Source organism: Rhinolophus ferrumequinum, chromosome 20 (assembly GCF_004115265.2).
Source record: "Rhinolophus ferrumequinum isolate MPI-CBG mRhiFer1 chromosome 20, mRhiFer1_v1.p, whole genome shotgun sequence".
Lineage (NCBI taxonomy): Eukaryota > Metazoa > Chordata > Mammalia > Chiroptera > Rhinolophidae > Rhinolophus > Rhinolophus ferrumequinum.
This window is the reverse complement of record NC_046303.1, coordinates 38,640,551-38,652,264: the sequence shown is the minus strand read 5'-3', so window position 1 is coordinate 38,652,264 and position 11,714 is coordinate 38,640,551. Positions and strand designations below refer to the sequence as shown.

The following is an 11,714-nucleotide window of genomic DNA, read 5'->3' as shown; positions in this document are numbered from 1 at the left end:
TTTGCCTGTGTGCTGTGCAGGGAGTCCTTTGTGGAGTTATAGTTTTTCAATTTGTTGTAAATTCCAGGGGAGATTTCCAGAGGCTCACCTCACGGGGCCATTTTGATGACATCTCTGAAACTAACAATTTTATTCATACATTACTTAAACAGAGTTGAGAGGTGAAGCAAAAGAACAAAGAAAAACCATTAGAGGAATAAATGCCATGGAGAAGTTATGCTACCATATATTACTTACTGAATGAAGTGAATATAACTGTATTGCAAGGATAGAAAAATAGAACAATGGAAGAACTATCTGAAAACATACCCATATATACAAGTACAGCCTTTATGACAAATGTGACACAGCCCTTCATTTAGGAAAGAATCATCTTTTTCAATTAATGGTGCTGGGACAATTAAATATCTGTATGAAAAATAATGAAACCTTAACTCATGAAAATAATTCTGGGTATATTCTGAAGACATCAACAAGAAATCTTAAAGATAAAAATATCAGAGAATATTTTTGGCTGCATAAATAAATGCTTAGTCTCTTAAGTTGATAAAGTAGATTAAGACTAGATTAAAATAAAGAAGTTCTGCATATTAAAATATTTCATCCAGGAAACGATAAGTCAAGACACACAGTCAGAGAACTAATGGACAATATATTATATTTGACAAAGAGTAGTAGCGACATCATAAACTACAAATTAATAAAAATTTGAGACAAGAATTGCAAAACTATTGAACAAGATTTTACTAATTAATTCATCTATAAAACCAGCAAATATATGAATAGCTGCTCAATTTCATTAGTCATTGGCTATATCCTTACTAAAACTTTGTTAGGATACCACTAAACACAATCAAAGTGCCTGATTTTAAAAATGAACAATATCAAGTATTGGCAAGGAGGTAGAACAACAGAATTTGTCATAAAGTGCTGGTAAAAATGTACATTGGTGTATCCATTTTAGAAAACTGATAAATTGTTATGCAATTTTTACTAGAGCCAAAGAAATACATACACTATGGCCAGCAATTTTATTCTTTGTCATTGACCCAACTCAATGTGCACATTTTTTAACCAAAATCAATGCATAAAATGTTTATTTCTGCACCATTAATATAGAAACACCAGAAATAAGAAATGTTCATTAATTATAGAATGAATGATTCTATTTTGATATAAATAATACCAATATATAAATATATGTAACACCAAATATAAATAATTCTACTTATAGAATGGACTGCTATGTTCTAGTGAGTTTAATAATGACAGAATACTGCTACATGCAATAGAATGAGTAAACTTCCCCAAAATAATGTTGAGGAAATGTTATGAGTGAATATATTTAAAGTTGAAAACCAGACATAACTAGAAGTCAGTCACCATTACTTTTGGGGAGACATAGTGACACTTTCTAGGAAACTGGTAATGTTTTATTTCTACATGTGCAGGCTGGTAAATGGAAGTGTTCACTTTGTAAAAATTGTTTTGTTGGTGGTTTGTTCACTTTTCTGTATATCTGCTATCCTTCAATTAATTTAAAAAAGTGATTCTTATCTTCATGAATAAATAACTGAATTTTTAAAATGAAAAACCATATATATTTTACAATTACAATAAATTAGTGATACTAAGTGTCCTACAGCTAAAAATATTGCAGAAAATTTAGGAAACGCCACATTTCCTATTCCTCCTTAGGGAGAAAAAAAAAATAGTGATTTATAAAATAACTTGCATTAAAATTTGAAATATGAAAAATTTGAGCAGCTACCTACCACTTACTTAGTGATAGTATTTGCTTTCAGACTAAGTATCTGGGAGGAAAATGTCTTTTGAGGGCTGAATTAGCATATAAAATCTCATGCACTATTATAAAATATGTTATAAGAATGAAAACTAGAAGAATATATCCCTCCTAAACACCTACTAATTGGTCATTTGTGAGGAGTTAAATAAGATTCATTACTGTGAAAGACTCATTATTCAAATGTTGGATTTATCAACACATAGGTGATCTTTGCCATGTACTTGTTTTGTAAGAAGATAACTATGTTTTGTAAGAAGATAACTACATCCTCTGTCTTTAGTGTCTATTTCTTTCAACTCATGAAAATCTTCAGTTTTAGTATTATCTCTTTTCCAAGGTTACAAATAAAAAATTAAAAAATGCCGCTGTCTTGCTTGAGCTTTAGCAATGGCGTCAATTCTAGGAATCTTAACCTTTGTCTGCCTTTATTCGCTGTATGCCTACAGAGTGACTTTGAGGTAGATGGCCCAGTTTCATGATATTTTATTGAGACAAATTTCATTTTAACAGTCATATATCTTCACCCAGTAAGGCTATGCTAAAACTCAAGCCTTCAGGAGAAATAGATTTGTCTAGGAAAATTATATCAAGAGGTTGAAAAAGTTCAAGGAATCAAACGAACAGGGCATGACACTTGGTCAGTAACTAAAACGGGAACACCAAATATAATATCAATTATGCAGGAGTAACATGGATTTCCAGGACAGAGATGATTTATTCATGCCATACTGAACCATTGTGCCAAAGGAAACATCTATCATTGTAAGAAAGTGTTGTTTCCAGGCTACCTAAGAGCCATGAAATCATATTCTCAGCAGAATCAAAGACCAAATCGAAACTTTAAAAACTGACAGCTTGCCTTCATCTCTATTTAATAAATAAAACTTTTCAGTTTACATGTCACTGTTTCAGACCACAGCCCAGACCTCTGCTTTCTTAGACCTCTGAACGAAAAACCACGGACAAATCTAAAAGTGTTCTCTTTCTCTATGGCTTGTTAACTTTCTCAGATGCAGTGTTTGTCAGAATATGGTGTCTTTGAAAACATTTCTTTTGCCTAAAGGAAAAGAACTAAATTAAAATCTCAACTGATTTTTAACCCAAAAGCAAACTAAGATTCTCCCAATTGGTATTTTTATTTAAAATGGAATATTAAAATCAAAATGCTCCAGGCAAAGGTAGTGATGATTAAAGGCAATGGGTATGAAAACCAAGTATTTGTTTAGGAGGGAAAATGAAACTACATCGCCTTGCCTTAGAAGTGAAAACAATACTAACATATCAGTCTCAGTGTGGACTGGTTGATGCGGCAGAGACCAAATGCTCGTGTCGGCAAATGCTTCTTAGCTGAAATCAAAAAAATATTGTAAAAGGAGATAAAGAAAGGACAGTGAATATAAGCAAGCTATCCTATCAGAAAATGCACTCATACCTGTCTATTCAGATCTAAATCCTATAGACTATACATTTGTACATGAGACTGAGTGAGAGTAATGAGACTTTGATGATTTTATTTATTTAGAAATCATTTACTAATCTCCTAGTAATGTGGCAGATACTGGGCCTGGTCCTACAAATGCGAATAAGATATACCTATAAATTGCTAAGTATCGATTAGATTAAAATAGAACATTTGCTATGAGGCTTCCAATTTCCAAAAATTTGAATGTCTATGTTTTATTTGCAAGTAAAGAGAAAATTAATAATGTCAATCAATAGATATAATAAATCTTTACTAATAGCTTATTGTACTTAGCATGTCCACACAGGATACTATTATAAAAGAGTTTCAAGGCATGGTCTTAACATTCAGTAAGTCTAAAAACTTGTTAGGCAGAAAAAAATTAAAAGAGTTCCCCACATAAAGAAAATATAGGTTAAGTACAAAATCAAGAACCAATATTTTGTGGAACAAAGGAGTAGTGTTGTGAGCACAGCCGTGCTGGATAGATTTTCCATAATGTCTATGGCATCAATTTAATTTATTTTTAAGATGGACATAAGAACAATTTGTTTGGAAAGAATACAGGTAGAGGCTAGGAAATGTATCATCGAGATTTAGGTACATATTTTATTTAGGTATTGGAAATTTACAGTATGAAAAACATTGCTCTAGATGTTGGAAGAAATAAACAGAAAAGAGGAACAAAACAAAAAAAATAGTCTGAAAATATGAATTTTACATTCTAAAGAAAGAGTTTTAAAAAGAATAATATATAAATGCATAGCATGTCAGATGGCTTTAAGTGCCACAAGAAAATAATAATGATAAAAGGGATGAGTAGTGTGTGTACATTATGGACAGGTTTGTTTCACACAGGGTGGTCAGGAAGACTTGACTTACTAAGTAAGTGACATGTACTCAGAGACATAAAGAAGTTAAAGGAAATCTATAGATTTGTTTTACTATAAAGAGTGAATTTTACTGTATGTGCAATTAAAAACAAAGTTTAAAAATAAGGAAAAATAAGAGAATGAGCCATAATTTGGGTCAAAAGTGTGATAGACAACTTGAACATAAGGTACTATAGCCCAAATGTAGGAGCATGTTTGATTTTTTTTTTTTTTTTAATGATAATCAAGGACCCCAGTGTACCTGGATAGGAGTAAGGGAAGGTAGTAAACATAAAGATAGGGAAGTCACTGGGGGACAAATCATGCAAGGCCAGGCAGGCAATTGGAAGGACTTTTGAATTTACTAACAGTGTTCTAGGAAGGCTTTAGGGATTTTGAATTAAGGGATGATATTATTTGACTTATGTTATAAAGGATTCACATTGGTAGCTAAGTTGTGCATAGACCAATAAGAAGAACAAGATTTATCAAAATGTAATTGAGCAATTATTTAGATTAGATAATAATCTAAACCAAAATGTTGTCTTGGACCTGAGCACTGGCATTGAAGGCAGTAAGAAAAGTCAGATTATAGATATAAATTGAAGATAGAGCCAACAGAATTATTTGATGGAGTGGATATGGGGTGTGTGAGAATGAGAGGAATCAATGATGATTGCAAAGTTTTTGACCTGAACTACTTAAAGGATATAGTTGTTGTTGCATATTATGTAGAAGGAAGAGCTAGAATAAGTTTGGGGAGAAAGATCAGGTTTTTTTGTGTTTGTTTGTTTGTTTTTATGTATCAATTTGAGTCATCTATTGGACTCCCAAGAGATGCTGAGTAGACAGGTCAAGAAGGCAAGTCAGTGAATGATACTGACTACAAAGAGATAGAGTGATGTTGTTTCTTTGGTGTGATGAAACATTTCTGTATCTTTATTGTTGTGGTTACATATGATAAAATGTCATAGCTTTATGCACAAAAATATTTTGAGTGCATATAAAAATTGATGAAACACAAATAGTACCTGTGGTTTAGTTAATAGTGTTCCAGTGTGAATTTCCTGATTTTGATAATTGGACTATGTCTGTGTAGATAATATCATTGGGAAATCTTGTTTAAGGGTACAGGAGAACACTGGACACTCTTTTTGCAACTTCTAAGTAACTCTAAAGCAACTTCAAAATAAAAGGTCTGAAAATGAAAACCAAGATGAGGATGGACAATTGAGTATGAGTTTTAGAAGCATACCACTTTTACAAGTGCTCTTGGTGGAGCTGCTCTTTCACTGCCATCATGGCAAGCGAAAATTTCTAACAGTACAGGAAGGAAATCCTGCTTGAACCAATTTAAGAGAAACTTTGAGAAGAGAAATTGAAAACTACTAAGTATGCACAACAATCTTTTAGCAATTTTGTTGAAGAGGGAAGTTGAGTGTTAACTGGAGAAGAATGAAGGATCAAAAGATATTTGTTGTTGTTTTTACTAAGGAAAATGATACAGCTTTATATTCTCAAGGGAGAGATCCAGTGGATTTAGAAGGTTAAATTTAGATTCAGGAAAGATGGCACAATTGCTGAAGCTATGTCTTTAAGGAGGAGAGAAACTTTCCTTGGAATGTACTATCTCTTCTAATAAACTTCTCTTTCACCACTTTAAATAAATAAATAAATAAAAGGAGGAGAAAGAAAATGAGATCTAATGCACGAGTGTTGGCTTTGGCTTCAGATAGGATCACAGCAGATATAGCTATTTGCCTATCTGTATCTACCTACTTACCTACCTATCTACCTACCTACCTATCTGCCTATCAACATTTTCTTTAGGTGAGTGAGACAGCTATGTGAGGATGTCTTGTAGGATTGAAAGAAAGCATTAAGTTTCACTTTAAATTAGTAATCATGAATTTCAAGTAAGGTAAATCTTCTTAGTTGTGATTTCCTTTAGTCATATCCAGTAGTTGAGATTCACAATGGCTGAGGTTTTGCTCAAGTAGCTAACAAAGGGGGGAACAGTGGGCAGGGTAGTTAAGTGCATTTTCCACAGAGTGAAGCTAATGAAGGGTTCTGGAGTCTAAACTGGGTAAGAAGGACATTAAGGTCTTTTGGGGCAACTTTTGCATGATAAAACTCTGTCACTCTGTTTGCACTTAGATTATCTCTGATGTTGCTTAGTTTAATCTCTGTAAATCCATTTGGAATCACATTTGGATCCTGCCCATAAAATCCAGATAGAATTTTATGTCACTGTGCCTCTGAAGCCAGGTACATATAAAGCATGTTTTAAGATAGAAATTGGTGGACTTTTTTTTTTAATATGTAAGAACTTTATTTTTAAAACTTTAAAATTAGTAACAATTAGAGGGTAATCTTCTTTAACTTGATCTTTTCCTCTACACTTGAAAAGTATCTTCGTTAAAATACTCTTGGCTTTTCAAAATCACGTTGTTCAAAAACTCTGCTCACATTGTCAGTCAATTCTTTCTGTTTACCTCTAACAATAGATTCAATATCTTTTTCCTGGCAGCTTCACTTTGAGCTTCTGGGAGTTTTTCATTAATATCCATTATTTCCATGAGAACTTCCCTTGTCCATTTCATAATCTGTTCCTTCAGGAACATTTCTAGTGATTTTTAAAAAACTTTGTTAATCAGTCAGTGGGAATTTATTGTGTTTACAGTACGATAGAGCACTGCAGTTATCTACTAGAAATAAAAAGATCAAATAGTAAATAGCAATTATTTACTGAACAGTTATTAATAAGTTCAAGGGCACATATTAATCTCTGTATTAATCATAGTATAATTGGGTACTGTAGAAAATAATCAGATCATGTACTTTAATGTCTTCCTTTTTAACTAGGGTTTGTTTCATAGGGCTAAAGATATTTGCTTGTCTTACTGATCAAATAAAGCATTAGGGTGAAAAAAAAATCACCTCTGCAGCTCCTTTGTTCAATGTCTGTTATATCTTTACTTTCCACTGCATAAATGCTGCCTTAGAATTTGCAACCTGGTTATAGAGGGTCTAAACATAGGCATCAAATGCTTGTATATCCTCATGCTTGCAAATTCCATATATAAGTTGTAGAAGTTTGGAGATTATATGGTAATTGCTACCTCACCAGAGACCAAAGAGAAACCCTTGTCTGAAAAGTACAGTGAATCATATTTTGATATAGGTAGGTTTTAATACAGTCAGGTCTCTAATTATTGCCTGCCAGTCTGCCTACCTAAAGAGAAAACTTCTAAGTCAGTATAAATAATTATGAATTGGAAATAAAACTACCACTCAACAACCACCACCACAAAACAAAACAAAACCGGAAGAAACCAAAAAATTTTTAAAAAATGAAACAACAAAAATAGCTTCTTACATCTCAAAACTCAAACTTAGATAAACTAAGAATTTCTTTTAGAAAATCTCCTTAACTTGGCAGCACCAAGAAAAGACTCACAATTAAAAAGATGTGGTTTGACTAATTATAAAGAACAGAAAAGTGATTTATACAGGTGGATTTCCTGAATTTAAAACCAAGCATTTCATATCATATTATGTTCCTAGGAATACTGACTATGGAGTCTGAGAATGCTGAAAAAAAATAGTTTGGCATTGCCACAAAAAAAAAAAAAAAAAAAAAAAAAAAAAAAAAAAGGAAGAAAAAGAATTCCTATTTCTTCACACAATCTACAATTTGTAAACTCTGAGACTCAGATATCCCACTCAAAAGCTGTGTGATCTTGGCTTGTCACTTCGTTCTCTCTAAACCTGATTTTACCAGTTACAGGAGTGGGGCATAGTAATAGATAAGAAAACATGCTCTCTCCTTCAGATTACAGATTAGAATCAAAGGACAATAATAATAATAGTGAACAATTAACATACCACTTCCTATGTGTCACAGACTGTTCTAAGTACACATGTTAATTTGTTTAATCCTTACAACAACCAAATGAAGCAAGTGTTATATTATTAGGTAAGATAAGAGAACTGAGTTGTAGGTTAAGATTATTCAAATATTAAGCAGCAGAGTTGAGTTTCAGATCTATAGTCATCTGGCTTCAGAAATGCAGATATTAATTTATAAATCATCAAGGTCTAGGCAAAGCCCCGTCATTTCTTATTGCATAAGGTCATAGTAGTTGTGCTGTTGAACAGAATGCTATCAACCATCAAACAAGCCTTTCCTTGCATTATTAAAAAAGCATTAGAGACATAAGAAAGGATTACAGAATGATTCTGCGACTGTATTCCAGTACTCTTGTGGCACCAAGAAAATGATAGGGGTGGAAAAAATCTGTGTTCTAGGTCATTTGATGCCTCGAAGAATTTTGCAAACATTAAAAATTTGACAAAACTGAAACTCAAATTGCCCCAGCAATTTTTATGCATTTATTCTTTAAAGTAAGTGCATTTCTAGGGAACGAAAATCTCCACTCGTCTAATTCAACTTGTCAAAATATGTTTAAGGGCTATGTGCTGTTGTAGAGTATTTATAATGATTCTTTGAGAAAATAAATGTGTGTTGACTAAAAGAAAAACAAATAACATAAGTTGGTTTAAATGCCCTTTTATAGAATGTCTGTATGTTTGCAACTTGATCTCATGTACCAAATTAGTTACATTTCATTCTTTAGAAATTTACTAAGTAATAATTATGCTATTAACAATGACCGTTATTTATTGAACACTAATCATGTGCTAGGACCATATCAAGACTAATTTTCATATTCTCAAGCTCCTGCTTGGACTATTTTCTGATCCCCAAGCCTTGTAGTTGGCCTTTATTTGCTGCATTAGCTAGAAATCTTTCAACTGTAAGAATGAAGAATCTAATGCAAATTGGTCTTAGCTAAATATAATAGAAAATATCAAATCAGTATGTCAAAATCAGGTCAGTTTCCTCCAAGGACTCAGAACACTTTTGGGCACCTAATCTTATCTTTCTCTCTTTTATCTCTTGCTCTGCTTTCTTGTATATTATTGTTGTTTATTGTTTATTGCTTAGTCTCTCTTCTGGCAGCTTCTGGGCTACATTCTAACCCTTTTCAACCACCAGAGAAAAGATTGTTTCTGTTTTTAGTAGTTTTAGCAGAGACATGCCATTGTTTCTTGTCGACCTGGCTTGATTCTGTGACTTCTAGGTGACATTAACCACACCGTGACTCCATTGTGGCAAAAAAAAAACCCAAAAAAAACAACTTTATGTCTCTAATCATAGTTTCTGTCCCAATTAAAAGATCATTCCCAAGCCAGGTCAGTGAGAAATAATCGGAGACATTTACAGAAACTACAGGAGAAAGAATCAATACTTACTGAGGGGTTGAAAAACTGTTAGCATAATGCATAGGTATGCATGAAATACTTGGGTCATACTTATACTGAAAAAAAAATTCATTAGTTATCTGAATTCAAATTTAACTTTATGTTCCATATTTTTATGTGCTCCATCTATCAACTTTACTCAAGAGATCATTTACTTATATGATAAATTAATATTTTCAGATATGTTTATATATGCATGTCCTAGTGGACACTCATCAGTAAAATGATAATAAACCAATAATCTAAACAATATATATCAAGAATGGCATAATCTATGTGCCAGGGATTATTCATAACACTTTTTATGCAATAACTCATGTAATCTTGTAAAAACCCTGTGAAGTAAATAATTTTATCATCCTTGTTTTACAGATAAAGAAATTGGGGCACAGAGAGGTTAAATAACTCGTTGAATGTGGAACTCGTTGAAGAATGGAACCAATATTGGACCAAGGTGTATGGCTACAGCGACTTCTTACAGGTAATTCTTTTAATACTGTCATCTCTGTTGCATTCCAGGGCAGGATTAACAAAGCTATACTGGTGAAAATCAAACTTTTATTTTTCTACTCACATCTTTATAGCCAGCTTGCTAGTGTTAAAATTGCAAAGCATATGAACTTCTCCATATACTTGATTTCCCAATGCAGTATTTTTAATTGATAAGTAACAAGATCCATTTGCCCTATTAGCATTATAGCCAGTATCTCTCCTATTCCCAAACAATCTAAAAAGAGAGAAATCTAGCTTTACCTCTTACCAAGAGCATGTCTTACCAAGCTCCATAAAATTTGCTTCTTGCTGTCACCTTATGTCACTGCAGAAGATCATTCCTTAACACTGGAACCAATGAGGTTTTACACTATTATACAGCCATCTACTATGGTGTCTCTGCATTATAGAACTCAGAGCTTTTACAAAAGAATTCAAATGGCCCATGGGTTCTTCTTGCTCGGGGTCTCAAACTTCAAGGTCTTAGTCCAAGTATTATTTTACACCCCGAGGCACAACATGATCCTCGGAGCCCTTTTAATTCACTCAGAAAGAAAGAGAAGATAACTTACAGTAAAATCTGGCCATCCTTTTGGTTGGTCATCATGACACATATATTAGTTTTTCTCCCTTTCACTCTTCAAAATATAAGTGTTCTATAAATGTTGCAGGTAAGACATTTTTAAAGTAAATTTCATTGTAACAACTCAATTTCTGTTTTGGGCTCTCAGAGGAACATATTTTCACAAAAGCTGCTACAGCTCAGTGGTCAAAAGAATTACAGTTACAGAGGTTTTAACTAGATTTATGAAGGTATTTTTTAAATTTTTTGAATAAAGGTTGACTTGTTTTTTTGACTGTTTAAATACTGTCATATTACTCATAGTTTTCTACACTGATTTCCCACTTGTCTATTGAAAGGGAAGTCGCTTTAAAATTAAGTGTATTATGGTGAAAAGGGTCTGATTAAAACATAAGTTCTGACAAATAAGTTCGCGAACTTTTTGCAACAATGTTGGTAATCATTTTTGATATCAGAGGGATTATTCATTATGAATTTGTACCAACTGGACAGTTAACCAAGTTTACTATTTGGAAGTGCTGAAAAGGCTGCTTGAAAAAGATGATAACAACCTGAACTTTTCGTCAACAATTCATAGCTCTTGCATCACGACAATGCACCAGCTCACACGGCACTGTCTGTGAGGGAGTTTTTAGCCAGTGAACAATAACTGTATTGGAACACCCTCCCTACTCACCTGATCTAGCCCCCAGTGACTTCTTTCTTTACCCAAAGATAAAGGAAATATTGAAAGGAAGACATTTTGATGACATTCAGGACATCAGGGGTAATATGATGACAGCTCTGATGGCCATTACAGAAAAAGAGTTCCAAAATTGCTTTGAAGGGTGGACTAGGCGCTGGCATCAGTGCATAGCTTCCCAAGGGGAGTAGTTTGAAGGTGACCGTAGTGATAGTCAGCAATGAGGTATGTAGCAGTTTTTCTAGGATGAGTTCAAACTTAACTGTCCAACCTTGTATATAATCTAGGTGTTTTTCAGGGTCAACCTAGATACCAAATCCATACACACACGGGAACACAAAGATACCTTTTTTAAATCCATTTTTAAAGAAATGATCAATAGCATTTAGCCACAGAAGTTGGATAAAAAATTATTTACTGTACTATGTGGTGTATCTTTAACTTCCCATCTCTCCTCTAAACACCAACATTACCTTCCTAACACAGAG

The 11,714-nt window shown here is 33.1% G+C and overlaps 1 pseudogene; it reads right to left on the bottom strand.

The window, feature by feature from the left end:
• Positions 1 to 6,502: 6,502 nt before the first annotated feature.
• LOC117012224 (iron-sulfur cluster co-chaperone protein HscB-like) lies at positions 6,503 to 6,765 on the bottom strand (annotated as a pseudogene).
• Between the last annotated feature and the right edge of the window lie 4,949 nt (positions 6,766 to 11,714).